The sequence below is a fragment of the Pseudophryne corroboree genome, chromosome 10, assembly GCF_028390025.1.
Source record: "Pseudophryne corroboree isolate aPseCor3 chromosome 10, aPseCor3.hap2, whole genome shotgun sequence".
NCBI classification, from domain to species: domain Eukaryota; kingdom Metazoa; phylum Chordata; class Amphibia; order Anura; family Myobatrachidae; genus Pseudophryne; species Pseudophryne corroboree.
Window position 1 is genome coordinate 169,158,013 of NC_086453.1, and position 27,006 is coordinate 169,185,018.

The 27,006-nt window shown below is 50.4% G+C and overlaps 45 non-coding genes and 1 pseudogene across 45 annotated transcripts; all 46 read left to right on the plus strand.

Annotated features, from left to right (window-relative positions):
- The first annotated feature begins 653 nt into the window (after positions 1-653).
- On the plus strand, positions 654-817 carry LOC134967461 (U1 spliceosomal RNA). Its single transcript, XR_010188936.1, has one exon. It is a non-coding gene; the product is annotated as a U1 spliceosomal RNA (small nuclear RNA).
- A 152-nt stretch (positions 818-969) lies between these two features.
- Positions 970-1,111, plus strand: LOC134967721 (U1 spliceosomal RNA; annotated as a pseudogene).
- A 692-nt stretch (positions 1,112-1,803) lies between these two features.
- LOC134967399 (U1 spliceosomal RNA) lies at positions 1,804-1,967 on the plus strand. Its single transcript, XR_010188885.1, has one exon. It is a non-coding gene; the product is annotated as a U1 spliceosomal RNA (small nuclear RNA).
- A 152-nt stretch (positions 1,968-2,119) lies between these two features.
- On the plus strand, positions 2,120-2,282 carry LOC134967778 (U1 spliceosomal RNA). Its single transcript, XR_010189156.1, has one exon. It is a non-coding gene; the product is annotated as a U1 spliceosomal RNA (small nuclear RNA).
- Positions 2,283-2,952: 670 nt separating this feature from the next.
- LOC134967415 (U1 spliceosomal RNA) lies at positions 2,953-3,116 on the plus strand. Its single transcript, XR_010188898.1, has one exon. It is a non-coding gene; the product is annotated as a U1 spliceosomal RNA (small nuclear RNA).
- Positions 3,117-3,268: 152 nt separating this feature from the next.
- Positions 3,269-3,431, plus strand: LOC134967613 (U1 spliceosomal RNA). Its single transcript, XR_010189059.1, has one exon. It is a non-coding gene; the product is annotated as a U1 spliceosomal RNA (small nuclear RNA).
- Positions 3,432-4,102: 671 nt separating this feature from the next.
- LOC134967416 (U1 spliceosomal RNA) lies at positions 4,103-4,266 on the plus strand. The gene has a single exon (XR_010188899.1). It is a non-coding gene; the product is annotated as a U1 spliceosomal RNA (small nuclear RNA).
- A 152-nt stretch (positions 4,267-4,418) lies between these two features.
- Positions 4,419-4,581, plus strand: LOC134967753 (U1 spliceosomal RNA). The gene has a single exon (XR_010189141.1). It is a non-coding gene; the product is annotated as a U1 spliceosomal RNA (small nuclear RNA).
- A 671-nt stretch (positions 4,582-5,252) lies between these two features.
- LOC134967438 (U1 spliceosomal RNA) lies at positions 5,253-5,416 on the plus strand. The gene has a single exon (XR_010188917.1). It is a non-coding gene; the product is annotated as a U1 spliceosomal RNA (small nuclear RNA).
- A 152-nt stretch (positions 5,417-5,568) lies between these two features.
- Positions 5,569-5,731, plus strand: LOC134967596 (U1 spliceosomal RNA). The gene has a single exon (XR_010189045.1). It is a non-coding gene; the product is annotated as a U1 spliceosomal RNA (small nuclear RNA).
- Positions 5,732-6,402: 671 nt separating this feature from the next.
- On the plus strand, positions 6,403-6,566 carry LOC134967417 (U1 spliceosomal RNA). The gene has a single exon (XR_010188900.1). It is a non-coding gene; the product is annotated as a U1 spliceosomal RNA (small nuclear RNA).
- Positions 6,567-6,718: 152 nt separating this feature from the next.
- On the plus strand, positions 6,719-6,881 carry LOC134967597 (U1 spliceosomal RNA). Its single transcript, XR_010189046.1, has one exon. It is a non-coding gene; the product is annotated as a U1 spliceosomal RNA (small nuclear RNA).
- A 671-nt stretch (positions 6,882-7,552) lies between these two features.
- On the plus strand, positions 7,553-7,716 carry LOC134967515 (U1 spliceosomal RNA). The gene has a single exon (XR_010188980.1). It is a non-coding gene; the product is annotated as a U1 spliceosomal RNA (small nuclear RNA).
- Positions 7,717-7,868: 152 nt separating this feature from the next.
- On the plus strand, positions 7,869-8,031 carry LOC134967716 (U1 spliceosomal RNA). The gene has a single exon (XR_010189114.1). It is a non-coding gene; the product is annotated as a U1 spliceosomal RNA (small nuclear RNA).
- Positions 8,032-8,702: 671 nt separating this feature from the next.
- On the plus strand, positions 8,703-8,866 carry LOC134967418 (U1 spliceosomal RNA). Its single transcript, XR_010188901.1, has one exon. It is a non-coding gene; the product is annotated as a U1 spliceosomal RNA (small nuclear RNA).
- Positions 8,867-9,018: 152 nt separating this feature from the next.
- LOC134967598 (U1 spliceosomal RNA) lies at positions 9,019-9,181 on the plus strand. Its single transcript, XR_010189047.1, has one exon. It is a non-coding gene; the product is annotated as a U1 spliceosomal RNA (small nuclear RNA).
- A 671-nt stretch (positions 9,182-9,852) lies between these two features.
- On the plus strand, positions 9,853-10,016 carry LOC134967420 (U1 spliceosomal RNA). Its single transcript, XR_010188902.1, has one exon. It is a non-coding gene; the product is annotated as a U1 spliceosomal RNA (small nuclear RNA).
- A 152-nt stretch (positions 10,017-10,168) lies between these two features.
- LOC134967729 (U1 spliceosomal RNA) lies at positions 10,169-10,331 on the plus strand. The gene has a single exon (XR_010189123.1). It is a non-coding gene; the product is annotated as a U1 spliceosomal RNA (small nuclear RNA).
- Positions 10,332-11,002: 671 nt separating this feature from the next.
- LOC134967421 (U1 spliceosomal RNA) lies at positions 11,003-11,166 on the plus strand. The gene has a single exon (XR_010188903.1). It is a non-coding gene; the product is annotated as a U1 spliceosomal RNA (small nuclear RNA).
- Positions 11,167-11,318: 152 nt separating this feature from the next.
- LOC134967717 (U1 spliceosomal RNA) lies at positions 11,319-11,481 on the plus strand. Its single transcript, XR_010189115.1, has one exon. It is a non-coding gene; the product is annotated as a U1 spliceosomal RNA (small nuclear RNA).
- A 671-nt stretch (positions 11,482-12,152) lies between these two features.
- On the plus strand, positions 12,153-12,316 carry LOC134967422 (U1 spliceosomal RNA). Its single transcript, XR_010188904.1, has one exon. It is a non-coding gene; the product is annotated as a U1 spliceosomal RNA (small nuclear RNA).
- Positions 12,317-12,468: 152 nt separating this feature from the next.
- Positions 12,469-12,631, plus strand: LOC134967718 (U1 spliceosomal RNA). The gene has a single exon (XR_010189116.1). It is a non-coding gene; the product is annotated as a U1 spliceosomal RNA (small nuclear RNA).
- A 671-nt stretch (positions 12,632-13,302) lies between these two features.
- LOC134967424 (U1 spliceosomal RNA) lies at positions 13,303-13,466 on the plus strand. The gene has a single exon (XR_010188905.1). It is a non-coding gene; the product is annotated as a U1 spliceosomal RNA (small nuclear RNA).
- A 152-nt stretch (positions 13,467-13,618) lies between these two features.
- Positions 13,619-13,781, plus strand: LOC134967719 (U1 spliceosomal RNA). The gene has a single exon (XR_010189117.1). It is a non-coding gene; the product is annotated as a U1 spliceosomal RNA (small nuclear RNA).
- Positions 13,782-14,453: 672 nt separating this feature from the next.
- LOC134967492 (U1 spliceosomal RNA) lies at positions 14,454-14,617 on the plus strand. The gene has a single exon (XR_010188961.1). It is a non-coding gene; the product is annotated as a U1 spliceosomal RNA (small nuclear RNA).
- A 152-nt stretch (positions 14,618-14,769) lies between these two features.
- On the plus strand, positions 14,770-14,932 carry LOC134967599 (U1 spliceosomal RNA). The gene has a single exon (XR_010189048.1). It is a non-coding gene; the product is annotated as a U1 spliceosomal RNA (small nuclear RNA).
- Positions 14,933-15,603: 671 nt separating this feature from the next.
- On the plus strand, positions 15,604-15,767 carry LOC134967425 (U1 spliceosomal RNA). The gene has a single exon (XR_010188906.1). It is a non-coding gene; the product is annotated as a U1 spliceosomal RNA (small nuclear RNA).
- A 152-nt stretch (positions 15,768-15,919) lies between these two features.
- Positions 15,920-16,082, plus strand: LOC134967720 (U1 spliceosomal RNA). The gene has a single exon (XR_010189118.1). It is a non-coding gene; the product is annotated as a U1 spliceosomal RNA (small nuclear RNA).
- A 671-nt stretch (positions 16,083-16,753) lies between these two features.
- LOC134967427 (U1 spliceosomal RNA) lies at positions 16,754-16,917 on the plus strand. Its single transcript, XR_010188908.1, has one exon. It is a non-coding gene; the product is annotated as a U1 spliceosomal RNA (small nuclear RNA).
- A 152-nt stretch (positions 16,918-17,069) lies between these two features.
- Positions 17,070-17,232, plus strand: LOC134967666 (U1 spliceosomal RNA). The gene has a single exon (XR_010189085.1). It is a non-coding gene; the product is annotated as a U1 spliceosomal RNA (small nuclear RNA).
- A 671-nt stretch (positions 17,233-17,903) lies between these two features.
- On the plus strand, positions 17,904-18,067 carry LOC134967455 (U1 spliceosomal RNA). Its single transcript, XR_010188932.1, has one exon. It is a non-coding gene; the product is annotated as a U1 spliceosomal RNA (small nuclear RNA).
- A 152-nt stretch (positions 18,068-18,219) lies between these two features.
- On the plus strand, positions 18,220-18,382 carry LOC134967601 (U1 spliceosomal RNA). Its single transcript, XR_010189049.1, has one exon. It is a non-coding gene; the product is annotated as a U1 spliceosomal RNA (small nuclear RNA).
- A 671-nt stretch (positions 18,383-19,053) lies between these two features.
- Positions 19,054-19,217, plus strand: LOC134967498 (U1 spliceosomal RNA). The gene has a single exon (XR_010188966.1). It is a non-coding gene; the product is annotated as a U1 spliceosomal RNA (small nuclear RNA).
- Positions 19,218-19,369: 152 nt separating this feature from the next.
- On the plus strand, positions 19,370-19,532 carry LOC134967602 (U1 spliceosomal RNA). The gene has a single exon (XR_010189050.1). It is a non-coding gene; the product is annotated as a U1 spliceosomal RNA (small nuclear RNA).
- Positions 19,533-20,203: 671 nt separating this feature from the next.
- LOC134967428 (U1 spliceosomal RNA) lies at positions 20,204-20,367 on the plus strand. The gene has a single exon (XR_010188909.1). It is a non-coding gene; the product is annotated as a U1 spliceosomal RNA (small nuclear RNA).
- Positions 20,368-20,519: 152 nt separating this feature from the next.
- LOC134967685 (U1 spliceosomal RNA) lies at positions 20,520-20,682 on the plus strand. The gene has a single exon (XR_010189100.1). It is a non-coding gene; the product is annotated as a U1 spliceosomal RNA (small nuclear RNA).
- A 670-nt stretch (positions 20,683-21,352) lies between these two features.
- LOC134967513 (U1 spliceosomal RNA) lies at positions 21,353-21,516 on the plus strand. Its single transcript, XR_010188978.1, has one exon. It is a non-coding gene; the product is annotated as a U1 spliceosomal RNA (small nuclear RNA).
- A 152-nt stretch (positions 21,517-21,668) lies between these two features.
- Positions 21,669-21,831, plus strand: LOC134967603 (U1 spliceosomal RNA). The gene has a single exon (XR_010189051.1). It is a non-coding gene; the product is annotated as a U1 spliceosomal RNA (small nuclear RNA).
- Positions 21,832-22,502: 671 nt separating this feature from the next.
- LOC134967436 (U1 spliceosomal RNA) lies at positions 22,503-22,666 on the plus strand. Its single transcript, XR_010188915.1, has one exon. It is a non-coding gene; the product is annotated as a U1 spliceosomal RNA (small nuclear RNA).
- A 152-nt stretch (positions 22,667-22,818) lies between these two features.
- On the plus strand, positions 22,819-22,981 carry LOC134967605 (U1 spliceosomal RNA). Its single transcript, XR_010189052.1, has one exon. It is a non-coding gene; the product is annotated as a U1 spliceosomal RNA (small nuclear RNA).
- A 671-nt stretch (positions 22,982-23,652) lies between these two features.
- Positions 23,653-23,816, plus strand: LOC134967511 (U1 spliceosomal RNA). Its single transcript, XR_010188977.1, has one exon. It is a non-coding gene; the product is annotated as a U1 spliceosomal RNA (small nuclear RNA).
- A 152-nt stretch (positions 23,817-23,968) lies between these two features.
- LOC134967686 (U1 spliceosomal RNA) lies at positions 23,969-24,131 on the plus strand. The gene has a single exon (XR_010189101.1). It is a non-coding gene; the product is annotated as a U1 spliceosomal RNA (small nuclear RNA).
- A 668-nt stretch (positions 24,132-24,799) lies between these two features.
- LOC134967453 (U1 spliceosomal RNA) lies at positions 24,800-24,963 on the plus strand. Its single transcript, XR_010188930.1, has one exon. It is a non-coding gene; the product is annotated as a U1 spliceosomal RNA (small nuclear RNA).
- Positions 24,964-25,115: 152 nt separating this feature from the next.
- On the plus strand, positions 25,116-25,278 carry LOC134967606 (U1 spliceosomal RNA). Its single transcript, XR_010189053.1, has one exon. It is a non-coding gene; the product is annotated as a U1 spliceosomal RNA (small nuclear RNA).
- A 671-nt stretch (positions 25,279-25,949) lies between these two features.
- Positions 25,950-26,113, plus strand: LOC134967433 (U1 spliceosomal RNA). Its single transcript, XR_010188913.1, has one exon. It is a non-coding gene; the product is annotated as a U1 spliceosomal RNA (small nuclear RNA).
- A 152-nt stretch (positions 26,114-26,265) lies between these two features.
- LOC134967607 (U1 spliceosomal RNA) lies at positions 26,266-26,428 on the plus strand. The gene has a single exon (XR_010189054.1). It is a non-coding gene; the product is annotated as a U1 spliceosomal RNA (small nuclear RNA).
- The last annotated feature ends 578 nt before the right edge of the window (positions 26,429-27,006 follow it).

The window sequence follows — 27,006 nt, forward strand, 5'->3', positions numbered from 1 at the left end:
TCTCCAGCCTAGTTTGCTGTCTGTTTACACTTCTCTTTTCTTGAGCCGCTCCCTTCTATGCCCTTGCGCACTATCCTGACTTCTCCCGTCTGCTTACTTTGTGCCCTCCAATGCACAATGCGAACTACAGGTAGTGCTGCAGGGCCCACACCCTTTTACTTGCCTTACAGAGCAGCTCTGGAGCTGTTACAGTGCCCAGCTGCTGCAAGAAATCAGCTTGAATGCTTCAGGGGCTGGGGCATAGCCAACATGAGCCCCACACCGAAGGAGGGTGGAGGTGTTTAATGCAAACTAGGGGTCATCCAAGCGCCGCAAAAGGCCGCCATGCCCTGCACGCCCCTTTTCTCTTTTCATATGCAGACGAGGGCTGAAGCCAACTTTGACCCACTGCTTGGATGACATCACCATATGCAAATCCATCTGGTGCAGGCCTTCCCCCAGGAATGCTTGCACTAGTTGTTGCATTTGGTTTGTTGTTTGGGGGTGCTTCAGTATCAGGCAGCCTTCTGCCCTCCCATGTTCATCTGAAAATATGTGTTCTCCCTGCAGTTGTTGTGCCCAGATGAGAGTTCCCTTGTGCTGCCTCAGTTGAATCTCCCTTACTTGACAGAGATGTGCCTGAACAGCGGCCCTCCCCAGCTCTATACCAAATCATACTTATTTTGCATAGGAGATACCATGGTCATGAAGATTGTTCTCCCAGGGTGAGGTTCATTCATTGCATTCTGGAAATGCTGATCCCTATGATTTCCCTAAATGTGGGAAACTCGACTGCATTATTTGTGGTAGTGGGGGACTGTGTTTGTGCTTTCCTCTGGTCAGCTCTGGTGAAAGTCAGATTTATTTGTCTCAGATCTTCCTCTAGCCTTGTTCTTCTTTCGAGAGTTTCTTTGTGCTGCCTCAGTTGGATCTCCTTCACTTGACAGAGGGGTGCCCGAGCAGCGATCCTCCCCAGCTCTAGCCCAACTCCTACTTACCTGCCAGGTGAGATACTATGATCATGAAGGTGCTTCTCCCAGGGCAAGGCTCACCCATTGCACTCTGGGTGTGCTGCTCCTGCGATTTCCCCAAATGTGGGAAACTTGACAGCATAATTTGTGTTTCCCCTGGTCGGCTCTCATATAATTCAGATCTCGTTGTCTCAGGTCTCTCTCCAGCCTAGTTTGCTGTCTGTTTACACTTCTCTTTTCTTGAGCCGCTCCCTTCTATGCCCTTGCGCACTATCCTGACTTCTCCCGTCTGCTTACTTTGTGCCCTCCAATGCACAATGCGAACTACAGGTAGTGCTGCAGGGCCCACACCCTTTTACTTGCCTTACAGAGCAGCTCTGGAGCTGTTACAGTGCCCAGCTGCTGCAAGAAATCAGCTTGAATGCTTCAGGGGCTGGGGCATAGCCAACATGAGCCCCACACCGAAGGAGGGTGGAGGTGTTTAATGCAAACTAGGGGTCATCCAAGCGCCGCAAAAGGCCGCCATGCCCTGCACGCCCCTTTTCTCTTTTCATATGCAGACGAGGGTTGAAGCCAACTTTGACCCACTGCTTGGATGACATCACCATATGCAAATCCATCTGCTGCAGGCCTTCCCCCAGGAATGCTTGCACTAGTTGTTGCATTTGGTTTGTTGTTTGGGGGTGCTTCAGTATCAGGCAGCCTTCTGCCCTCCCATGTTCATCTGAAAATATGTGTTCTCCCTGCAGTTGTTGTGCCCAGATGAGAGTTCCCTTGTGCTGCCTCAGTTGAATCTCCTTTACTTGACAGAGATGTGCCTGAGCAGCGGCCCTCCCCAGCTCTATCCCAAATCATACTTATTTTGCATAGGAGATACCATGGTCATGAAGATTGTTCTCCCAGGGTGAGGTTCATTCATTGTATTCTGGGTATGCTGACCCCTATGATTTCCCCAAATGTGGGAAACTCGACTGCATTATTTGTGGTAGTGGGGGACTGTGTTTGTGCTTTCCTCTGGTCAGCTCTGGTAAAAGTCAGATTTATTTGTCTAAGATCTTCCTCTAGCCTTGTTCTTCTTTCGAGAGTTTCCTTGTGCTGCCTCAGTTGGATCTCCTTCACTTGACAGGGGGGTGCCCGAGCAGCGACCCTCCCCAGCTCTAGCCCAACTCCTACTTACCTGCCAGGTGAGATACTATGATCATGAAGGTGCTTCTCCCAGGGCAAGGCTCATACATTGCACTCTGGGTGTGCTGCTCCTGCGATTTCCCAAAATGTGGGAAACTTGACAGCATAATTTGTGTTTCCCCTGGTCGGCTCTCGTATAATTCAGATCTCTTTGTCTCAGGTCTCTCTCCAGCCTAGTTTGCTGTCTGTTTCCACTTCTCTTTTCTTGAGCTGCTCCCTTCTATGCCCTTGCGCACTATCCTGACTTCTCCCGTCTGCTTACTTTGTGCCCTCCAATGCACAATGCGAACTACAGGTAGTGCTGCAGGGCCCACACCCTTTTACTTGCCTTACAGAGCAGCTCTGGAGCTGTTACAGTGCCCAGCTGCTGCAAGAAATCAGCTTGAATGCTTCAGGGGCTGGGGCATAGCCAACATGAGCCCCACACCGAAGGAGGGTGGAGGTGTTTAATGCGAACTAGGGGTCATCCAAGCGCCGCAAAAGGCCGCCATGCCTTGCACGCCCCTTTTCTCTTTTCATATGCAGACGAGGGTTGAAGCCAACTTTGACCCACTGCTTGGATGACATCAGCATATGCAAATCCATCTGCTGCAGGCCTTCCCCCAGGAATGCTTGCACTAGTTGTTGCATTTGGTTTGTTGTTTGGGGGTGCTTCAGTATTAGGCAGCCTTCTGCCCTCCCATGTTCATCTGAAAATATGTGTTCTCCCTGCAGTTGTTGTGCCCAGATGAGAGTTCCCTTGTGCTGCCTCAGTTGAATCTCCCTTATTGACAGAGATGTGCCTGAACAGCGGCCCTCTCCAGCTCTATACCAAATCATACTTATTTTGCATAGGAGATACCATGGTCATGAAGATTGTTCTCCCAGGGTGAGGTTCATTCATTGCATTCTGGAAATGCTGACCCCTATGATTTCCCTAAATGTGGGAAACTCGACTGCATTATTTGTGGTAGTGGGGGACTGTGTTTGTGCTTTCCTCTGGTCAGCTCTGGTAAAAGTCAGATTTATTTGTCTCAGATCTTCCTCTAGCCTTGTTCTTCTTTCGAGAGTTTGCTTGTGCTGCCTCAGTTGGATCTCCTTCACTTGACAGGGGGGTGCCCGAGCAGCGACCCTCCCCAGCTCTAGCCCAACTCCTACTTACCTGCCAGGTGAGATACTATGATCATGAAGGTGCTTCTCCCAGGGCAAGGCTCACCCATTGCACTCTGGGTGTGCTGCTCCTGCGATTTCCCCAAACGTGGGAAACTTGACTGCATAATTTGTGTTTCCCCTGGTCGGCTCTCGTTTAATTCAGATCTCTTTGTCTCAGGTCTCTCTCCAGCCTAGTTTGCTGTCTGTTTCCACTTCTCTTTTCTTGAGCCGCTCCCTTCTATGCCCTTGCGCACTATCCTGACTTCTCCCGTCTGCTTACTTTGTGCCCTCCAATGCACAATGCGAACTACAGGTAGTGCTGCAGGGCCCACACCCTTTTACTTACCTTACAGAGCAGCTCTGGAGCTGTTACAGTGCCCAGCTGCTGCAAGAAATCAGCTTGAATGCTTCAGGGGCTGGGGTATAGCCAACATGAGCCCCACACCGAAGGAGGGTGGAGGTGTTTAATGCGAACTAGGGGTCATCCAAGCGCCGCAAAAGGCCGCCATGCCTTGCACGCCCCTTTTCTCTTTTCATATGCAGACGAGGGTTGAAGCCAACTTTGACCCACTGCTTGGATGACATCAGCATATGCAAATCCATCTGCTGCAGGCCTTCCCCCAGGAATGCTTGCCCTAGTTGTTGCATTTGGTTTGTTGTTTGGGGGTGCTTCAGTATTAGGCAGCCTTCTGCCCTCCCATGTTCATCTGAAAATATGTGTTCTCCCTGCAGTTGTTGTGCCCAGATGAGAGTTCCCTTGTGCTGCCTCAGTTGAATCTCCCTTACTTGACAGAGATGTGCCTGAACAGCGGCCCTCCCCAGCTCTATACCAAATCATACTTATTTTGCATAGGAGATACCATGGTCATGAAGATTGTTCTCCCAGGGTGAGGTTCATTCATTGCATTCTGGAAATGCTGACCCCTATGATTTCCCTAAATGTGGGAAACTCGACTGCATTATTTGTGGTAGTGGGGGACTGTGTTTGTGCTTTCCTCTGGTCAGCTCTGGTAAAAGTCAGATTTATTTGTCTCAGATCTTCCTCTAGCCTTGTTCTTCTTTCGAGAGTTTCTTTGTGCTGCCTCAGTTGGATCTCCTTCACTTGACAGAGGGGTGCCCGAGCAGCGATCCTCCCCAGCTATAGCCCAACTCCTACTTACCTGCCAGGTGAGATACTATAATCATGAAGGTGCTTCTCCCAGGGCAAGGCTCACCCATTGCACTCTGGGTGTGCTGCTCCTGCGATTTCCCCAAATGTGGGAAACTTGACAGCATAATTTGTGTTTCCCCTGGTCGGCTCTCGTATAATTCAGATCTCTTTGTCTCAGGTCTCTCTCCAGCCTAGTTTGCTGTCTGTTTACACTTCTCTTTTCTTGAGCCGCTCCCTTCTATGCCCTTGCGCACTATCCTGACTTCTCCCGTCTGCTTACTTTGTGCCCTCCAATGCACAATGCGAACTACAGGTAGTGCTGCAGGGCCCACACCCTTTTACTTGCCTTACAGAGCAGCTCTGGAGCTGTTACAGTGCCCAGCTGCTGCAAGAAATCAGCTTGAATGCTTCAGGGGCTGGGGCATAGCCAACATGAGCCCCACACCGAAGGAGGGTGGAGGTGTTTAATGCAAACTAGGGGTCATCCAAGCGCCGCAAAAGGCCGCCATGCCCTGCACGCCCCTTTTCTCTTTTCATATGCAGACGAGGGCTGAAGCCAACTTTGACCCACTGCTTGGATGACATCACCATATGCAAATCCATCTGGTGCAGGCCTTCCCCCAGGAATGCTTGCACTAGTTGTTGCATTTGGTTTGTTGTTTGGGGGTGCTTCAGTATTAGGCAGCCTTCTGCCCTCCCATGTTCATCTGAAAATATGTGTTCTCCCTGCAGTTGTTGTGCCCAGATGAGAGTTCCCTTGTGCTGCCTCAGTTGAATCTCCTTTACTTGACAGAGATGTGCCTGAGCAGCGGCCCTCCCCAGCTCTATCCCAAATCATACTTATTTTGCATAGGAGATACCATGGTCATGAAGATTGTTCTCCCAGGGTGAGGTTCATTCATTGTATTCTGGGTATGCTGATCCCTATGATTTCCCCAAATGTGGGAAACTCGACTGCATTATTTGTGGTAGTGGGGGACTGTGTTTGTGCTTTCCTCTGGTCAGCTCTGGTAAAAGTCAGATTTATTTGTCTCAGATCTTCCTCTAGCCTTGTTCTTCTTTCGAGAGTTTCTTTGTGCTGCCTCAGTTGGATCTCCTTCACTTGACAGGGGGGTGCCCGAGCAGCGACCCTCCCCAGCTCTAGCCCAACTCCTACTTACCTGCCAGGTGAGATACTATGATCATGAAGGTGCTTCTCCCAGGGCAAGGCTCACCCATTGCACTCTGGGTGTGCTGCTCCTGCGATTTCCCCAAATGTGGGAAACTTGACTGCATAATTTGTGTTTCCCCTGGTCGGCTCTCGTATAATTCAGATCTCTTTGTCTCAGGTCTCTCTCCAGCCTAGTTTGCTGTCTGTTTCCACTTCTCTTTTCTTGAGCCGCTCCCTTCTATGCCCTTGCGCACTATCCTGACTTCTCCCGTCTGCTTACTTTGTGCCCTCCAATGCACAATGCGAACTACAGGTAGTGCTGCAGGGCCCACACCCTTTTACTTGCCTTACAGAGCAGCTCTGGAGCTGTTACAGTGCCCAGCTGCTGCAAGAAATCAGCTTGAATGCTTCAGGGGCTGGGGCATAGCCAACATGAGCCCCACACCGAAGGAGGGTGAAGGTGTTTAATGCGAACTAGGGGTCATCCAAGCGCCGCAAAAGGCCGCCATGCCTTGCACGCCCCTTTTCTCTTTTCATATGCAGACGAGGGTTGAAGCCAACTTTGACCCACTGCTTGGATGACATCAGCATATGCAAATCCATCTACTGCAGGCCTGCCCCCAGGAATGCTTGCACTAGTTGTTGCATTTGGTTTGTTGTTTGGGGGTGCTTCAGTATTAGGCAGCCTTCTGCCCTCCCATGTTCATCTGAAAATATGTGTTCTCCCTGCAGTTGTTGTGCCCAGATGAGAGTTCCCTTGTGCTGCCTCAGTTGAATCTCCCTTACTTGACAGAGATGTGCCTGAGCAGCGGCCCTCCCCAGCTCTATACCAAATCATACTTATTTTGCATAGGAGATACCATGGTCATGAAGATTGTTCTCCCAGGGTGAGGTTCATTCATTGCATTCTGGAAATGCTGACCCCTATGATTTCCCTAAATGTGGGAAACTCGACTGCATTATTTGTGGTAGTGGGGGACTGTGTTTGTGCTTTCCTCTGGTCAGCTCTGGTAAAAGTCAGATTTATTTGTCTCAGATCTTCCTCTAGCCTTGTTCTTCTTTCGAGAGTTTGCTTGTGCTGCCTCAGTTGGATCTCCTTCACTTGACAGGGGGGTGCCCGAGCAGCGACCCTCCCCAGCTCTAGCCCAACTCCTACTTACCTGCCAGGTGAGATACTATGATCATGAAGGTGCTTCTCCCAGGGCAAGGCTCACCCATTGCACTCTGGGTGTGCTGCTCCTGCGATTTCCCCAAATGTGGGAAACTTGACTGCATAATTTGTGTTTCCCCTGGTCGGCTCTCGTATAATTCAGATCTCTTTGTCTCAGGTCTCTCTCCAGCCTAGTTTGCTGTCTGTTTCCACTTCTCTTTTCTTGAGCCGCTCCCTTCTATGCCCTTGCGCAGTATCCTGACTTCTCCCGTCTGCTTACTTTGTGCCCTCCAATGCACAATGCGAACTACAGGTAGTGCTGCAGGGCCCACAACCTTTTACTTGCTTTACAGAGCAGCTCTGGAGCTATTATAGTGCCCAGCTGCTGCAAGAAATCAGCTTGAATGCTTCAGGGGCTGGGGCATAGCCAACATGAGCCCCACACCGAAGGAGGGTGGAGGTGTTTAATGCGAACTAGGGGTCATCCAAGCGCCGCAAAAGGCCGCCATGCCTTGCACGCCCCTTTTCTCTTTTCATATGCAGACGAGGGTTGAAGCCAACTTTGACCCACTGCTTGGATGACATCAGCATATGCAAATCCATCTGCTGCAGGCCTTCCCCCAGGAATGCTTGCACTAGTTGTTGCATTTGGTTTGTTGTTTGGGGGTGCTTCAGTATTAGGCAGCCTTCTGCCCTCCCATGTTCATCTGAAAATATGTGTTCTCCCTGCAGTTGTTGTGCCCAGATGAGAGTTCCCTTGTGCTGCCTCAGTTGAATCTCCCTTACTTGACAGAGATGTGCCTGAGCAGCGGCCCTCCCCAGCTCTAAACCAAATCATACTTATTTTGCATAGGAGATATCATGGTCATGAAGATTGTTCTCCCAGGGTGAGGTTCATTCATTGCATTCTGGAAATGCTGACCCCTATGATTTCCCTAAATGTGGGAAACACGACTGCATTATTTGTGGTAGTGGGGGACTGTGTTTGTGCTTTCCTCTGGTCAGCTCTGGTAAAAGTCAGATTTATTTGTCTCAGATCTTCCTCTAGCCTTGTTCTTCTTTCGAGAGTTTCCTTGTGCTGCCTCAGTTGGATCTCCTTCACTTGACAGGGGGGTGCCCGAGCAGCGACCCTCCCCAGCTCTAGCCCAACTCCTACTTACCTGCCAGGTGAGATACTGTGATCATGAAGGTGCTTCTCCCAGGGCAAGGCTCACCCATTGCACTCTGGGTGTGCTGCTCCTGCGATTTCCCCAAATGTGGGAAACTTGACAGCATAATTTGTGTTTCCCCTGGTCGGCTCTCGTATAATTCAGATCTCTTTGTCTCAGGTCTCTCTCCAGCCTAGTTTGCTGTCTGTTTCCACTTCTCTTTTCTTGAGCCGCTCCCTTCTATGCCCTTGCGCACTATCCTGACTTCTCCCGTCTGCTTACTTTGTGCCTTCCAACGCACAATGCGAACTACAGGTAGTGCTGCAGGGCCCACAACCTTTTACTTGCCTTACAGAGCAGCTCTGGAGCTGTTACAGTGCCCAGCTGCTGCAAGAAATCAGCTTGAATGCTTCAGGGGCTGGGGCATAGCCAACATGAGCCCCACACCGAAGGAGGGTGAAGGTGTTTAATGCGAACTAGGGGTCATCCAAGCGCCGCAAAAGGCCGCCATGCCTTGCACGCCCCTTTTCTCTTTTCATATGCAGACGAGGGTTGAAGCCAACTTTGACCCACTGCTTGGATGACATCAGCATATGCAAATCCATCTACTGCAGGCCTGCCCCCAGGAATGCTTGCACTAGTTGTTGCATTTGGTTTGTTGTTTGGGGGTGCTTCAGTATTAGGCAGCCTTCTGCCCTCTCATGTTCATCTGAAAATATGTGTTCTCCCTGCAGTTGTTGTACCCAGATGAGAGTTCCCTTGTGCTGCCTCAGTTGAATCTCCCTTACTTGACAGAGATGTGCCTGAGCAGCGGCCCTCCCCAGCTCTATACCAAATCATACTTATTTTGCATAGGAGATACCATGGTCATGAAGATTGTTCTCCCAGGGTGAGGTTCATTCATTGCATTCTGGAAATGCTGACCCCTATGATTTCCCTAAATGTGGGAAACTCGACTGCATTATTTGTGGTAGTGGGGGACTGTGTTTGTGCTTTCCTCTGGTCAGCTCTGGTAAAAGTCAGATTTATTTGTCTCAGATCTTCCTCTAGCCTTGTTCTTCTTTCGAGAGTTTGCTTGTGCTGCCTCAGTTGGATCTCCTTCACTTGACAGGGGGGTGCCCGAGCAGCGACCCTCCCCAGCTCTAGCCCAACTCCTACTTACCTGCCAGGTGAGATACTATGATCATGAAGGTGCTTCTCCCAGGGCAAGGCTCACCCATTGCACTCTGGGTGTGCTGCTCCTGCGATTTCCCCAAATGTGGGAAACTTGACTGCATAATTTGTGTTTCCCCTGGTCGGCTCTCGTATAATTCAGATCTCTTTGTCTCAGGTCTCTCTCCAGCCTAGTTTGCTGTCTGTTTCCACTTCTCTTTTCTTGAGCCGCTCCCTTCTATGCCCTTGCGCACTATCCTGACTTCTCCCGTCTGCTTACTTTGTGCCCTCCAATGCACAATGCGAACTACAGGTAGTGCTGCAGGGCCCACACCCTTTTACTTGCCTTACAGAGCAGCTCTGGAGCTGTTACAGTGCCCAGCTGCTGCAAGAAATCAGCTTGAATGCTTCAGGGGCTGGGGCATAGCCAACATGAGCCCCACACCGAAGGAGGGTGAAGGTGTTTAATGCGAACTAGGGGTCATCCAAGCGCCGCAAAAGGCCGCCATGCCTTGCACGCCCCTTTTCTCTTTTCATATGCAGACGAGGGTTGAAGCCAACTTTGACCCACTGCTTGGATGACATCAGCATATGCAAATCCATCTACTGCAGGCCTGACCCCAGGAATGCTTGCACTAGTTGTTGCATTTGGTTTGTTGTTTGGGGGTGCTTCAGTATTAGGCAGCCTTCTGCCCTCCCATGTTCATCTGAAAATATGTGTTCTCCCTGCAGTTGTTGTGCCCAGATGAGAGTTCCCTTGTGCTGCCTCAGTTGAATCTCCCTTACTTGACAGAGATGTGCCTGAGCAGCGGCCCTCCCCAGCTCTAAACCAAATCATACTTATTTTGCATAGGAGATACCATGGTCATGAAGATTGTTCTCCCAGGGTGAGGTTCATTCATTGCATTCTGGAAATGCTGACCCCTATGATTTCCCTAAATGTGGGAAACTCGACTGCATTATTTGTGGTAGTGGGGGACTGTGTTTGTGCTTTCCTCTGATCAGCTCTGGTAAAAGTCAGATTTATTTGTCTCAGATCTTCCTCTAGCCTTGTTCTTCTTTCGAGAGTTTCCTTGTGCTGCCTCAGTTGGATCTCCTTCACTTGACAGGGGTGTGCCCGAGCAGCGACCCTCCCCAGCTCTAGCCCAACTCCTACTTACCTGCCAGGTGAGATACTGTGATCATGAAGGTGCTTCTCCCAGGGCAAGGCTCACCCATTGCACTCTGGGTGTGCTGCTCCTGCGATTTCCCCAAATGTGGGAAACTTGACAGCATAATTTGTGTTTCCCCTGGTCGGCTCTCGTTTAATTCAGATCTCTTTGTCTCAGGTCTCTCTCCAGCCTAGTTTGCTGTCTGTTTCCACTTCTCTTTTCTTGAGCCGCTCCATTCTATGCCCTTGTGCACTATCCTGACTTCTCCCGTCTGCTTACTTTGTGCCTTCCAACGCACAATGCGAACTACAGGTAGTGCTGCAGGGCCCACAACCTTTTACTTGCCTTACAGAACAGCTCTGGAGCTGTTACAGTGCCCAGCTGCTGCAAGAAATCAGCTTGAATGCTTCAGGGGCTGGGGCATAGCCAACATGAGCCCCACACCGAAGGAGGGTGAAGGTGTTTAATGCGAACTAGGGGTCATCCAAGCGCCGCAAAAGGCCGCCATGCCTTGCACGCCCCTTTTCTCTTTTCATATGCAGACGAGGGTTGAAGCCAACTTTGACCCACTGCTTGGATGACATCAGCATATGCAAATCCATCTACTGCAGGCCTGCCCCCAGGAATGCTTGCACTAGTTGTTGCATTTGGTTTGTTGTTTGGGGGTGCTTCAGTATTAGGCAGCCTTCTGCCCTCCCATGTTCATCTGAAAATATGTGTTCTCCCTGCAGTTGTTGTGCCCAGATGAGAGTTCCCTTGTGCTGCCTCAGTTGAATCTCCCTTACTTGACAGAGATGTGCCTGAGCAGCGGCCCTCCCAAGCTCTAAACCAAATCATACTTATTTTGCATAGGAGATACCATGGTCATGAAGATTGTTCTCCCAGGGTGAGGTTCATTCATTGCATTCTGGAAATGCTGACCCCTATGATTTCCCTAAATGTGGGAAACTCGACTGCATTATTTGTGGTAGTGGGGGACTGTGTTTGTGCTTTCCTCTGGTCAGCTCTGGTAAAAGTCAGATTTATTTGTCTCAGATCTTCCTCTAGCCTTGTTCTTCTTTCGAGAGTTTCCTTGTGCTGCCTCAGTTGGATCTCCTTCACTTGACAGGGGGGTGCCCGAGCAGCGACCCTCCCCAGCTCTAGCCCAACTCCTACTTACCTGCCAGGTGAGATACTGTGATCATGAAGGTGCTTCTCCCAGGGCAAGGCTCACCCATTGCACTCTGGGTGTGCTGCTCCTGCGATTTCCCCAAATGTGGGAAACTTGACAGCATAATTTGTGTTTCCCCTGGTCGGCTCTCGTATAATTCAGATCTCTTTGTCTCAGGTCTCTCTCCAGCCTAGTTTGCTGACTGTTTCCACTTCTCTTTTCTTGAGCCGCTCCATTCTATGCCCTTGCGCACAATCCTGACTTCTCCCGTCTGCTTACTTTGTGCCTTCCAACGCACAATGCGAACTACAGGTAGTGCTGCAGGGCCCACAACCTTTTACTTGCCTTACAGAGCAGCTCTGGAGCTGTTACAGTGCCCAGCTGCTGCAAGAAATCAGCTTGAATGCTTCAGGGGCTGGGGCATAGCCAACATGAGCCCCACACCGAAGGAGGGTGAAGGTGTTTAATGCGAACTAGGGGTCATCCAAGCGCCGCAAAAGGCCGCCATGCCTTGCACGCCCCTTTTCTCTTTTCATATGCAGACGAGGGTTGAAGCCAACTTTGACCCACTGCTTGGATGACATCAGCATATGCAAATCCATCTACTGCAGGCCTGACCCCAGGAATGCTTGCACTAGTTGTTGCATTTGGTTTGTTGTTTGGGGGTGCTTCAGTATTAGGCAGCCTTCTGCCCTCCCATGTTCATCTGAAAATATGTGTTCTCCCTGCAGTTGTTGTGCCCAGATGAGAGTTCCCTTGTGCTGCCTCAGTTGAATCTCCCTTACTTGACAGAGATGTGCCTGAGCAGCGGCCCTCCCCAGCTCTAAACCAAATCATACTTATTTTGCATAGGAGATACCATGGTCATGAAGATTGTTCTCCCAGGGTGAGGTTCATTCATTGCATTCTGGAAATGCTGACCCCTATGATTTCCCTAAATGTGGGAAACTCGACTGCATTATTTGTGGTAGTGGGGGACTGTGTTTGTGCTTTCCTCTGGTCAGCTCTGGTAAAAGTCAGATTTATTTGTCTCAGATCTTCCTCTAGCCTTGTTCTTCTTTCGAGAGTTTCCTTGTGCTGCCTCAGTTGGATCTCCTTCACTTGACAGGGGGGTGCCCGAGCAGCGACCCTCCCCAGCTCTAGCCCAACTCCTACTTACCTGCCAGGTGAGATACTGTGATCATGAAGGTGCTTCTCCCAGGGCAAGGCTCACCCATTGCACTCTGGGTGTGCTGCTCCTGCGATTTCCCCAAATGTGGGAAACTTGACAGCATAATTTGTGTTTCCCCTGGTCGGCTCTCGTATAATTCAGATCTCTTTGTCTCAGGTCTCTCTCCAGCCTAGTTTGCTGTCTGTTTCCACTTCTCTTTTCTTGAGCCGCTCCATTCTATGCCCTTGCGCACTATCCTGACTTCTCCCGTCTGCTTACTTTGTGCCTTCCAACGCACAATGCGAACTACAGGTAGTGCTGCAGGGCCCACAACCTTTTACTTGCCTTACAGAGCAGCTCTGGAGCTGTTACAGTGCCCAGCTGCTGCAAGAAATCAGCTTGAATGCTTCAGGGGCTGGGGCATAGCCAACATGAGCCCCACACCGAAGGAGGGTGAAGGTGTTTAATGCGAACTAGGGGTCATCCAAGCGCCGCAAAAGGCCGCCATGCCTTGCACGCCCCTTTTCTCTTTTCATATGCAGACGAGGGTTGAAGCCAACTTTGACCCACTGCTTGGATGACATCAGCATATGCAAATCCATCTACTGCAGGCCTGCCCCCAGGAATGCTTGCACTAGTTGTTGCATTTGGTTTGTTGTTTGGGGGTGCTTCAGTATTAGGCAGCCTTCTGCCCTCCCATGTTCATCTGAAAATATGTGTTCTCCCTGCAGTTGTTGTGCCCAGATGAGAGTTCCCTTGTGCTGCCTCAGTTGAATCTCCCTTACTTGACAGAGATGTGCCTGAGCAGCGGCCCTCCCCAGCTCTATACCAAATCATACTTATTTTGCATAGGAGATACCATGGTCATGAAGATTGTTCTCCCAGGGTGAGGTTCATTCATTGCATTCTGGAAATGCTGACCCCTATGATTTCCCTAAATGTGGGAAACTCGACTGCATTATTTGTGGTAGTGGGGGACTGTGTTTGTGCTTTCCTCTGGTCAGCTCTGGTAAAAGTCAGATTTATTTGTCTCAGATCTTCCTCTAGCCTTGTTCTTCTTTCGAGAGTTTCTTTGTGCTGCCTCAGTTGGATCTCCTTCACTTGACAGAGGGGTGCCCGAGCAGCGATCCTCCCCAGCTCTAGCCCAACTCCTACTTACCTGCCAGGTGAGATACTGTGATCATGAAGGTGCTTCTCCCAGGGCAAGGCTCACCCATTGCACTCTGGGTGTGCTGCTCCTGCGATTTCCCCAAATGTGGGAAACTTGACAGCATAATTTGTGTTTCCCCTGGTCGGCTCTCGTATAATTCAGATCTCTTTGTCTCAGGTCTCTCTCCAGCCTAGTTTGCTGTCTGTTTCCACTTCTCTTTTCTTGAGCCGCTCCATTCTATGCCCTTGCGCACTATCCTGACTTCTCCCGTCTGCTTACTTTGTGCCCTCCAATGCACAATGCGAACTACAGGTAGTGCTGCAGGGCCCACAGCCTTTTACTTGCCTTACAGAGCCGGCTCTGGAGCTGTTACAGTGCCCAGCTGCTGCAAGAAATCAGCTTGAATGCTTCAGGGGCTGGGGCATAGCCAACATGAGCCCCACACCGAAGGAGGGTGAAGGTGTTTAATGCGAACTAGGGGTCATCCAAGCGCCGCAAAAGGCCGCCATGCCTTGCACGCCCCTTTTCTCTTTTCATATGCAGACGAGGGTTGAAGCCAACTTTGACCCACTGCTTGGATGACATCAGCATATGCAAATCCATCTACTGCAGGCCTGCCCCCAGGAATGCTTGCACTAGTTGTTGCATTTGGTTTGTTGTTTGGGGGTGCTTCAGTATTAGGCAGCCTTCTGCCCTCCCATGTTCATCTGAAAATATGTGTTCTCCCTGCAGTTGTTGTACCCAGATGAGAGTTCCCTTGTGCTGCCTCAGTTGAATCTCCCTTACTTGACAGAGATGTGCCTGAGCAGCGGCCCTCCCCAGCTCTATACCAAATCATACTTATTTTGCATAGGAGATACCATGGTCATGAAGATTGTTCTCCCAGGGTGAGGTTCATTCATTGCGTTCTGGAAATGCTGACCCCTATGATTTCCCTAAATGTGGGAAACTCGACTGCATTATTTGTGGTAGTGGGGGACTGTGTTTGTGCTTTCCTCTGGTCAGCTCTGGTAAAAGTCAGATTTATTTGTCCCAGATCTTCCTCTAGCCTTGTTCTTCTTTCGAGAGTTTGCTTGTGCTGCCTCAGTTGGATCTCCTTCACTTGACAGGGGGGTGCCCGAGCAGCGACCCTCCCCAGCACTAGCCCAACTCCTACTTACCTGCCAGGTGAGATACTATGATCATGAAGGTGCTTCTCCCAGGGCAAGGCTCACCCATTGCACTCTGGGTGTGCTGCTCCTGCGATTTCCCCAAATGTGGGAAACTTGACTGCATAATTTGTGTTTCCCCTGGTCGGCTCTCGTATAATTCAGATCTCTTTGTCTCAGGTCTCTCTCCAGCCTAGTTTGCTGTCTGTTTCCACTTCTCTTTTCTTGAGCCGCTCCCTTCTATGCCCTTGCGCACTATCCTGACTTCTCCCGTCTGCTTACTTTGTGCCCTCCAATGCACAATGCGAACTACAGGTAGTGCTGCAGGGCCCACACCCTTTTACTTGCCTTACAGAGCAGCTCTGGAGCTGTTACAGTGCCCAGCTGCTGCAAGAAATCAGCTTGAATGCTTCAGGGGCCGGGGCATAGCCAACATGAGCCCCACACCGAAGGAGGGTGAAGGTGTTTAATGCGAACTAGGGGTTATCCAAGCGCCGCAAAAGGCCGCCATGCCTTGCACGCCCCTTTTCTCTTTTCATATGCAGACGAGGGTTGAAGCCAACTTTGACCCACTGCTTGGATGACATCAGCATATGCAAATCCATCTACTGCAGGCCTGACCCCAGGAATGCTTGCACTAGTTGTTGCATTTGGTTTGTTGTTTGGGGGTGCTTCAGTATTAGGCAGCCTTCTGCCCTCCCATGTTCATCTGAAAATATGTGTTCTCCCTGCAGTTGTTGTGCCCAGATGAGAGTTCCCTTGTGCTGCCTCAGTTGAATCTCCCTTACTTGACAGAGATGTGCCTGAGCAGCGGCCCTCCCCAGCTCTAAACCAAATCATACTTATTTTGCATAGGAGATACCATGGTCATGAAGATTGTTCTCCCAGGGTGAGGTTCATTCATTGCATTCTGGAAATGCTGACCCCTATGATTTCCCTAAATGTGGGAAACTCGACTGCATTATTTGTGGTAGTGGGGGACTGTGTTTGTGCTTTCCTCTGGTCAGCTCTGGTAAAAGTCAGATTTATTTGTCTCAGATCTTCCTCTAGCCTTGTTCTTCTTTCGAGAGTTTCCTTGTGCTGCCTCAGTTGGATCTCCTTCACTTGACAGGGGGGTGCCCGAGCAGCGACCCTCCCCAGCTCTAGCCCAACTCCTACTTACCTGCCAGGTGAGATACTGTGATCATGAAGGTGCTTCTCCCAGGGCAAGGCTCACCCATTGCACTCTGGGTGTGCTGCTCCTGCGATTTCCCCAAATGTGGGAAACTTGACAGCATAATTTGTGTTTCCCCTGGTCGGCTCTCGTATAATTCAGATCTCTTTGTCTCAGGTCTCTCTCCAGCCTAGTTTGCTGTCTGTTTCCACTTCTCTTTTCTTGAGCCGCTCCATTCTATGCCCTTGCGCACTATCCTGACTTCTCCCGTCTGCTTACTTTGTGCCCTCCAATGCACAATGCGAACTACAGGTAGTGCTGCAGGGCCCACAGCCTTTTACTTGCCTTACAGAGCAGCTCTGGAGCTGTTACAGTGCCCAGCTGCTGCAAGAAATCAGCTTGAATGCTTCAGGGGCTGGGGCATAGCCAACATGAGCCCCACACCGAAGGAGGGTGAAGGTGTTTAATGCGAACTAGGGGTCATCCAAGCGCCGCAAAAGGCCGCCATGCCTTGCACGCCCCTTTTCTCTTTTCATATGCAGACGAGGGTTGAAGCCAACTTTGACCCACTGCTTGGATGACATCAGCATATGCAAATCCATCTACTGCAGGCCTGCCCCCAGGAATGCTTGCACTAGTTGTTGCATTTGGTTTGTTGTTTGGGGGTGCTTCAGTATTAGGCAGCCTTCTGCCCTCCCATGTTCATCTGAAAATATGTGTTCTCCCTGCAGTTGTTGTACCCAGATGAGAGTTCCCTTGTGCTGCCTCAGTTGAATCTCCCTTACTTGACAGAGATGTGCCTGAGCAGCGGCCCTCCCCAGCTCTATACCAAATCATACTTATTTTGCATAGGAGATACCATGGTCATGAAGATTGTTCTCCCAGGGTGAGGTTCATTCATTGCATTCTGGAAATGCTGACCCCTATGATTTCCCTAAATGTGGGAAACTCGACTGCATTATTTGTGGTAGTGGGGGACTGTGTTTGTGCTTTCCTCTGGTCAGCTCTGGTAAAAGTCAGATTTATTTGTCCCAGATCTTCCTCTAGCCTTGTTCTTCTTTCGAGAGTTTGCTTGTGCTGCCTCAGTTGGATCTCCTTCACTTGACAGGGGGGTGCCCGAGCAGCGACCCTCCCCAGCACTAGCCCAACTCCGACTTACCTGCCAGGTGAGATACTATGATCATGAAGGTGCTTCTCCCAGGGCAAGGCTCACCCATTGCACTCTGGGTGTGCTGCTCCTGCGATTTCCCCAAATGTGGGAAACTTGACTGCATAATTTGTGTTTCCCCTGGTCGGCTCTCGTATAATTCAGATCTCTTTGTCTCAGGTCTCTCTCCAGCCTAGTTTGCTGTCTGTTTCCACTTCTCTTTTCTTGAGCCGCTCCCTTCTATGCCCTTGCGCACTATCCTGACTTCTCCCGTCTGCTTACTTTGTGCCCTCCAATGCACAATGCGAACTACAGGTAGTGCTGCAGGGCCCACACCCTTTTACTTGCCTTACAGAGCAGCTCTGGAGCTGTTACAGTGCCCAGCTGCTGCAAGAAATCAGCTTGAATGCTTCAGGGGCTGGGGCATAGCCAACATGAGCCCCACACCGAAGGAGGGTGAAGGTGTTTAATGCGAACTAGGGGTTATCCAAGCGCCGCAAAAGGCCGCCATGCCTTGCACGCCCCTTTTCTCTTTTCATATGCAGACGAGGGTTGAAGCCAACTTTGACCCACTGCTTGGATGACATCAGCATATGCAAATCCATCTACTGCAGGCCTGACCCCAGGAATGCTTGCACTAGTTGTTGCATTTGGTTTGTTGTTTGGGGGTGCTTCAGTATTAGGCAGCCTTCTGCCCTCCCATGTTCATCTGAAAATATGTGTTCTCCCTGCAGTTGTTGTGCCCAGATGAGAGTTCCCTTGTGCTGCCTCAGTTGAATCTCCCTTACTTGACAGAGATGTGCCTGAGCAGCGGCCCTCCCCAGCTCTATACCAAATCATACTTATTTTGCATAGGAGATACCATGGTCATGAAGATTGTTCTCCCAGGGTGAGGTTCATTCATTGCAATCTGGAAATGCTGACCCCTATGATTTCCCTAAATGTGGGAAACTCGACTGCATTATTTGTGGTAGTGGGGGACTGTGTTTGTGCTTTCCTCTGGTCAGCTCTGGTAAAAGTCAGATTTATTTGTCTCAGATCTTCCTCTAGCCTTGTTCTTCTTTCGAGAGTTTCCTTGTGCTGCCTCAGTTGGATCTCCTTCACTTGACAGGGGGGTGCCCGAGCAGCGACCCTCCCCAGCTCTAGCCCAACTCCTACTTACCTGCCAGGTGAGATACTATGATCATGAAGGTGCTTCTCCCAGGGCAAGGCTCACCCATTGCACTCTGGGTGTGCTGCTCCTGCGATTTCCCCAAATGTGGGAAACTTGACTGCATAATTTGTGTTTCCCCTGGTCGGCTCTCGTATAATTCAGATCTCTTTGTCTCAGGTCTCTCTCCAGCCTAGTTTGCTGTCTGTTTCCACTTCTCTTTTCTTGAGCCGCTCCCTTCTATGCCCTTGCGCACTATCCTGACTTCTCCCGTCTGCTTACTTTGTGCCCTCCAATGCACAATGCGAACTACAGGTAGTGCTGCAGGGCCCACACCCTTTTACTTGCCTTACAGAGCAGCTCTGGAGCTGTTACAGTGCCCAGCTGCTGCAAGAAATCAGCTTGAATGCTTCAGGGGCTGGGGCATAGCCAACATGAGCCCCACACCGAAGGAGGGTGAAGGTGTTTAATGCGAACTAGGGGTCATCCAAGCGCCGCAAAAGGCCGCCATGCCTTGCACGCCCCTTTTCTCTTTTCATATGCAGACGAGGGTTGAAGCCAACTTTGACCCACTGCTTGGATGACATCAGCATATGCAAATCCATCTACTGCAGGCCTGCCCCCAGGAATGCTTGCACTAGTTGTTGCATTTGGTTTGTTGTTTGGGGGTGCTTCAGTATTAGGCAGCCTTCTGCCCTCCCATGTTCATCTGAAAATATGTGTTCTCCCTGCAGTTGTTGTGCCCAGATGAGAGTTCCCTTGTGCTGCCTCAGTTGAATCTCCCTTACTTGACAGAGATGTGCCTGAGCAGCGGCCCTCCCCAGCTCTATACCAAATCAGACTTATTTTGCATAGGAGATACCATGGTCATGAAGATTGTTTTCCCAGGGTGAGGTTCATTCATTGCATTCTGGAAATGCTGACCCCTATGATTTCCCTAAATGTGGGAAACTCGACTGCATTATTTGTGGTAGTGGGGGACTGTGTTTGTGCTTTCCTCTGGTCAGCTCTGGTAAAAGTCAGATTTATTTGTCTCAGATCTTCTTCTAGCCTTGTTCTTCTTTCGAGAGTTTCCTTGTGCTGCCTCAGTTGGATCTCCTTTACTTGACAGGGGGGTGCCCGAGCAGCGACCCTCCCCAGCTCTAGCCCAACTCCTACTTACCTGCCAGGTGAGATACTATGATCATGAAGGTGCTTCTCCCAGGGCAAGGCTCACCCATTGCACTCTGGGTGTGCTGCTCCTGCGATTTCCCCAAATGTGGGAAACTTGACTGCATAATTTGTGTTTCCCCTGGTCGGCTCTCGTATAATTCAGATCTCTTTGTCTCAGGTCTCTCTCCAGCCTAGTTTGCTGTCTGTTTCCACTTCTCTTTTCTTGAGCCGCTCCCTTCTATGCCCTTGCGCAGTATCCTGACTTCTCCCGTCTGCTTACTTTGTGCCCTCCAATGCACAATGCGAACTACAGGTAGTGCTGCAGGGCCCACAGCCTTTACCTTGCTTTACAGAGCAGCTCTGGAGCTATTATAGTGCCCAGCTGCTGCAAGAAATCAGCTTGAATGCTTCAGGGGCTGGGGCATAGCCAACATGAGCCCCACACCGAAGGAGGGTGAAGGTGTTTAATGCGAACTAGGGGTCATCCAAGCGCCGCAAAAGGCCGCCATGCCTTGCACGCCCCTTTTCTCTTTTCATATGCAGAAGAGGGTTGAAGCCAACTTTGACCCACTGCTTGGATGACATCAGCATATGCAAATCCATCTACTGCAGGCCTGCCCCCAGGAATGCTTGCACTAGTTGTTGCATTTGGTTTGTTGTTTGGGGGTGCTTCAGTATTAGGCAGCCTTCTGCCCTCCCATGTTCATCTGAAAATATGTGTTCTCCCTGCAGTTGTTGTGCCCAGATGAGAGTTCCCTTGTGCTGCCTCAGTTGAATCTCCCTTACTTGACAGAGATGTGCCTGAGCAGCAGCCCTCCCCAGCTCTATACCAAATCATACTTATTTTGCATAGGAGATACCATGGTCATGAAGATTGTTCTCCCAGGGTGAGGTTCATTCATTGCATTCTGGAAATGCTGACCCCTATGATTTCCCTAAATGTGGGAAACTCGACTGCATTATTTGTGGTAGTGGGGGACTGTGTTTGTGCTTTCCTCTGGTCAGCTCTGGTAAAAGTCAGATTTATTTGTCTCAGATCTTCCTCTAGCCTTGTTCTTCTTTCGAGAGTTTCCTTGTGCTGCCTCAGTTGGATCTCCTTCACTTGACAGGGGGTTGCCCGAGCAGCGACCCTCCCCAGCTCTAGCCCAACTCCTACTTACCTGCCAGTTGAGATACTATGATCATGAAGGTGCTTCTCCCAGGGCAAGGCTCACCCATTGCACTCTGGGTGTGCTGCTCCTGCGATTTCCCCAAATGTGGGAAACTTGACTGCATAATTTGTGTTTCCCCTGGTCGGCTCTCGTATAATTCAGATCTCTTTGTCTCAGGTCTCTCTCCAGCCTAGTTTGCTGTCTGTTTCCACTTCTCTTTTCTTGAGCCGCTCCCTTCTATGCCCTTGCGCAGTATCCTGACTTCTCCCGTCTGCTTACTTTGTGCCCTCCAATGCACAATGCGAACTACAGGTAGTGCTGCAGGGCCCACAGCCTTTTACTTGCTTTACAGAGCAGCTCTGGAGCTATTATAGTGCCCAGCTGCTGCAAGAAATCAGCTTGAATGCTTCAGGGCTGGGGCATAGCCAACATGAGCCCCACACCGAAGGAGGGTGGAGGTGTTTAATGCGAACTAGGGGTCATCCAAGCGCCGCAAAAGGCCGCCATGCCTTGCACGCCCCTTTTCTCTTTTCATATGCAGACGAGGGTTGAAGCCAACTTTGACCCACTGCTTGGATGACATCAGCATATGCAAATCCATCTGCTGCAGGCCTTCCCCCAGGAATGCTTGCACTAGTTGTTGCATTTGGTTTGTTGTTTGGGGGTGCTTCAGTATTAGGCAGCCTTCTGCCCTCCCATGTTCATCTGAAAATATGTGTTCTCCCTGCAGTTGTTGTCCCCAGATGAGAGTTCCCTTGTGCTGCCTCAGTTGAATCTCCTTTACTTGACAGAGATGTGCCTGAGCAGCGGCCCTCCCCAGCTCTATCCCAAATCATACTTATTTTGCATAGGAGATACCATGGTCATGAAGATTGTTCTCCCAGGGTGAGGTTCATTCATTGTATTCTGGGTATGCTGACCACTATGATTTCCCCAAATGTGGGAAACTCGACTGCATTATTTGTGGAAGTGGGGGACTGTGTTTGTGCTTTCCTCTGGTCAGCTCTGGTAAAAGTCAGATTTATTTGTCTCAGATCTTCCTCTAGCCTTGTTCTTCTTTCGAGAATTTGCTTGTGCTGCCTCAGTTGGATCTCCTTCACTTGACAGGGGGGTGCCCGAGCAGCGACCCTCCCCAGCTCTAGCCCAACTCCTACTTACCTGCCAGGTGAGATACTATGATCATGAAGGTGCTTCTCCCAGGGCAAGGCTCACCCATTGCACTCTGGGTGTGCTGCTCCTGCGATTTCCCCAAATGTGGGAAACTTGACTGCATAATTTGTGTTTCCCCTGGTCGGCTCTCGTATAATTCAGATCTCTTTGTCTCAGGTCTCTCTCCAGCCTAGTTTGCTGTCTGTTTCCACTTCTCTTTTCTTGAGCCGCTCCCTTCTATGCCCTTGCGCACTATCCTGACTTCTCCCGTCTGCTTACTTTGTGCCTTCCAACGCACAATGCGAACTACAGGTAGTGCTGCAGGGCCCACACCCTTTTACTTGCCTTACAGAGCAGCTCTGGAGCTGTTACAGTGCCCAGCTGCTGCAAGAAATCAGCTTGAATGCTTCAGGGGCTGGGGCATAGCCAACATGAGCCCCACACCGAAGGAGGGTGGAGGTGCTTAATGCGAACTAGGGGTCATCCAAGCGCCGCAAAAGGCCGCCATGCCCTGCACGCCCCTTTTCTCTTTTCATATGCAGACGAGGGTTGAAGCCAACTTTGACCCACTGCTTGGATGACATCACCATATGCAAATCCATCTGCTGCAGGCCTTCCCCCAGGAATGCTTGCACTAGTTGTTGCATTTGGTTTGTTGTTTGGGGGTGCTTCAGTATTAGGCAGCCTTCTGCCCTCCCATGTTCATCTGAAAATATGTGTTCTCCCTGCAGTTGTTGTCCCCAGATGAGAGTTCCCTTGTGCTGCCTCAGTTGAATCTCCTTTACTTGACAGAGATGTGCCTGAGCAGCGGCCCTCCCCAGCTCTATCCCAAATCATACTTATTTTGCATAGGAGATACCATGGTCATGAAGATTGTTCTCCCAGGGTGAGGTTCATTCATTGTATTCTGGGTATGCTGACCCCTATGATTTCCCCAAATGTGGGAAACTCGACTGCATTATTTGTGGAAGTGGGGGACTGTGTTTGTGCTTTCCTCTGGTCAGCTCTGGTAAAAGTCAGATTTATTTGTCTCAGATCTTCCTCTAGCCTTGTTCTTCTTTCGAGAATTTGCTTGTGCTGCCTCAGTTGGATCTCCTTCACTTGACAGGGGGGTGCCCGAGCAGCGACCCTCCCCAGCTCTAGCCCAACTCCTACTTACCTGCCAGGTGAGATACTATGATCATGAAGGTGCTTCTCCCAGGGCAAGGCTCACCCATTGCACTCTGGGTGTGCTGCTCCTGCGATTTCCCCAAATGTGGGAAACTTGACTGCATAATTTGTGTTTCCCCTGGTCGGCTCTCGTATAATTCAGATCTCTTTGTCTCAGGTCTCTCTCCAGCCTAGTTTGCTGTCTGTTTCCACTTCTCTTTTCTTGAGCCGCTCCCTTCTATGCCCTTGCGCACTATTCTGACTTCTCCCGTCTGCTTACTTTGAGCCCTCCAATGCACTATGCGAACTACAGGTAGTGCTGCAGGGCCCACACCCTTTTACTTGCCTTACAGAGCAGCTCTGGAGCTGTTACAGTGCCCAGCTACTGCAAGAAATCAGCTTGAATGCTTCAGGGGCTGGGGCATAGCCAACATGAGCCCTACACCGAAGGAGGGTGGAGGTGTTTAATGCGAACTAGGGGTCATCCAAGCGCCGCAAAAGGCCGCCATGCCTTGCACGCCCCTTTTCTCTTTTCATATGCAGACGAGGGTTGAAGCCAACTTTGACCCACTGCTTGGATGACATCAGCATATGCAAATCCATCTACTGCAGGCCTTCCCCCAGGAATGCTTGCACTAGTTGTTGCATTTGGTTTGTTGTTTGGGGGTGCTTCAGTATTAGGCAGCCTTCTGCCCTCCCATGTTCATCTGAAAATATGTGTTCTCCCTGCAGTTGTTGTGCCCAGATGAGAGTTCCCTTGTGCTGCCTCAGTTGAATCTCCCTTACTTGACAGAGATGTGCCTGAGCAGCGGCCCTCCCCAGCTCTATACCAAATCATACTTATTTTGCATAGGAGATACCATGGTCATGAAGATTGTTCTCCCAGGGTGAGGTTCATTCATTGCATTCTGGAAATGCTGACCCTTATGATTTCCCTAAATGTGGGAAACTCGACTGCATTATTTGTGGTAGTGGGGGACTGTGTTTGTGCTTTCTTCTGGTCAGCTCTGGTAAAAGTCAGATTTATTTGTCTCAGATCTTCCTCTAGCCTTGTTCTTCTTTCGAGAGTTTCCTTGTGCTGCCTCAGTTGGATCTCCTTCACTTGACAGGGGGGTGCCCGAGCAGCGACCCTCCCCAGCTCTAGCCCAACTCCTGCTTACCTGCCAGGTGAGATACTATGATCATGAAGGTGCTTCTCCCAGGGCAAGGCTCACCCATTGCACTCTGGGTGTGCTGCTCCTGCGATTTCCCCAAATGTGGGAAACTTGACTGCATAATTTGTGTTTCCCCTGGTCGGCTCTCGTATAATTCAGATCTCTTTGTCTCAGGTCTCTCTCCAGCCTAGTTTGCTGTCTGTTTCCACTTCTCTTTTCTTGAGCCGCTCCCTTCTATGCCCTTGCGCACTATCCTGACTTCTCCCGTCTGCTTACTTTGTGCCTTCCAACGCAAAATGCGAACTACAGGTAGTGCTGCAGGGCCCACAACCTTTTACTTGCCTTACAGAGCAGCTCTGGAGCTGTTACAGTGCCCAGCTGCTGCAAGAAATCAGCTTGAATGCTTCAGGGGCTGGGGCATAGCCAACATGAGCCCCACACCGAAGGAGGGTGGAGGTGTTTAATGCGAACTAGGGGTCATCCAAGCGCCGCAAAAGGCCGCCATGCCTTGCACGCCCCTTTTCTCTTTTCATATGCAGACGAGGGTTGAAGCCAACTTTGACCCACTGCTTGGATGACATCAGCATATGCAAATCCATCTGCTGCAGGCCTTCCCCCAGGAATGCTTGCACTAGTTGTTGCATTTGGTTTGTTGTTTGGGGGTGCTTCAGTATTAGGCAGCCTTCTGCCCTCCCATGTTCATCTGAAAATATGTGTTCTCCCTGCAGTTGTGCCCAGATGAGAGTTCCCTTGTGCTGCCTCAGTTGAATCTCCTTTACTTGACAGAGATGTGCCTGAGCAGCGGCCCTCCCCAGCTCTATACCAAATCATACTTATTTTGCATAGGAGATACCATGGTCATGAAGATTGTTCTCCCAGGGTGAGGTTCATTCATTGCATTCTGGAAATGCTGACCCCTATGATTTCCCCAAATGTGGGAAACTCGACTGCATTATTTGTGGTAGTGGGGGACTGTGTTTGTGCTTTCTTCTGGTCAGCTCTGGTAAAAGTCAGATTTATTTGTCTCAGATCTTCCTCTAGCCTTGTTCTTCTTTCGAGAGTTTCCTTGTGCTGCCTCAGTTGGATCTCCTTCACTTGACAGGGGGATGCCCGAGCAGCGACCCTCCCCAGCTCTAGCCCAACTCCTACTTACCTGCCAGGTGAGATACTATGATCATGAAGGTGCTTCTCCCAGGGCAAGGCTCACCCATTGCACTCTGGGTGTGCTGCTCCTGCGATTTCCCCAAATGTGGGAAACTTGACTGCATAATTTGTGTTTCCCCTGGTCGGCTCTCGTATAATTCAGATCTCTTTGTCTCAGGTCTCTCTCCAGCTTAGTTTGCTGTCTGTTTCCACTTCTCTTTTCTTGAGCCGCTCCCTTCTATGCCCTTGCGCACTATCCTGACTTCTCCCGTCTGCTTACTTTGTGCCTTCCAACGCACAATGCGAACTACAGGTAGTGCTGCAGGGCCCACAACCTTTTACTTGCCTTACAGAGCAGCTCTGGAGCTGTTACAGTGCCCAGCTGCTGCAAGAAATCAGCTTGAATGCTTCAGGGGCTGGGGCATAGCCAACATGAGCCCCACACCGAAGGAGGGTGGAGGTGTTTAATGCAAACTAGGGGTCATCCAAGCGCCGCAAAAGGCTGCCATGCCCTGCACGCCCCTTTTCTCTTTTCATATGCAGACGAGGGTTGAAGCCGACTTTGACCCACTGCTTTGATGACATCACCATATGCAAATCCATCTGCTGCAGGCCTTCCCCCAGGAATGCTTGCACTAGTTGTTGCATTTGGTTTGTTGTTTGGGGGTGCTTCAGTATTAGGCAGCCTTCTGCCCTCCCATGTTCATCTGAAAATATGTGTTCTCCCTGCAGTTGTTGTCCCCAGATGAGAGTTCCCTTGTGCTGCCTCAGTTGAATCTCCTTTACTTGACAGAGATGTGCCTGAGCAGCGGCCCTCCCCAGCTCTATCCCAAATCATACTTATTTTGCATAGGAGATACCATGGTCATGAAGATTGTTCTCCCAGGGTGAGGTTCATTCATTGTATTCTGGGTATGCTGACCCCTATGATTTCCCCAAATGTGGGAAACTCGACTGCATTATTTGTGGTAGTTGGGGACTGTGTTTGTGCTTTCCTCTGGTCAGCTCTGGTAAAAGTCAGATTTATTTGTCTCAGATCTTCCTCTAGCCTTGTTCTTCTTTCGAGAGTTTGCTTGTGCTGCCTCAGTTGGATCTCCTTCACTTGACAGGGGGGTGCCCGAGCAGCGACCCTCCCCAGCTCTAGCCCAACTCCTACTTACCTGCCAGGTGAGATACTATGATCATGAAGGTGCTTCTCCCAGGGCAAGGCTCACCCATTGCACTCTGGGTGTGCTGCTCCTGCGATTTCCCCAAATGTGGGAAACTTGACTGCATAATTTGTGTTTCCCCTGGTCGGCTCTCGTATAATTCAGATCTCTTTGTCTCAGGTCTCTCTCCAGCCTAGTTTGCTGTCTGTTTCCACTTCTCTTTTCTTGAGCCGCTCCCTTCTATGCCCTTGCGCACTATCCTGACTTCTCCCGTCTGCTTACTTTGTGCCCTCCAATGCACAATGCGAACTACAGGTAGTGCTGCAGGGCCCACACCCTTTTACTTGCCTTACAGAGCAGCTCTGGAGCTGTTACAGTGCCCAACTGCTGCAAGAAATCAGCTTGAATGCTTCAGGGGCTGGGGCATAGCCAACATGAGCCCCACACCGAAGGAGGGTGGAGGTGTTTAATGCGAACTAGGGGTCATCCATGAGCCGCAAAAGGCCGCCATGCCTTGCACGCCCCTTTTCTCTTTTCATATGCAGACGAGGGTTGAAGCCAACTTTGACCCACTGCTTGGATGACATCACCATATGCAAATCCATCTGCTGCAGGCCTTCCCCCAGGAATGCTTGCACTAGTTGTTGCATTTGGTTTGTTGTTTGGGGGTGCTTCAGTATTAGGCAGCCTTCTGCCCTCCCATGTTCATCTGAAAATATGTGTTCTCCCTGCAGTTGTTGTCCCC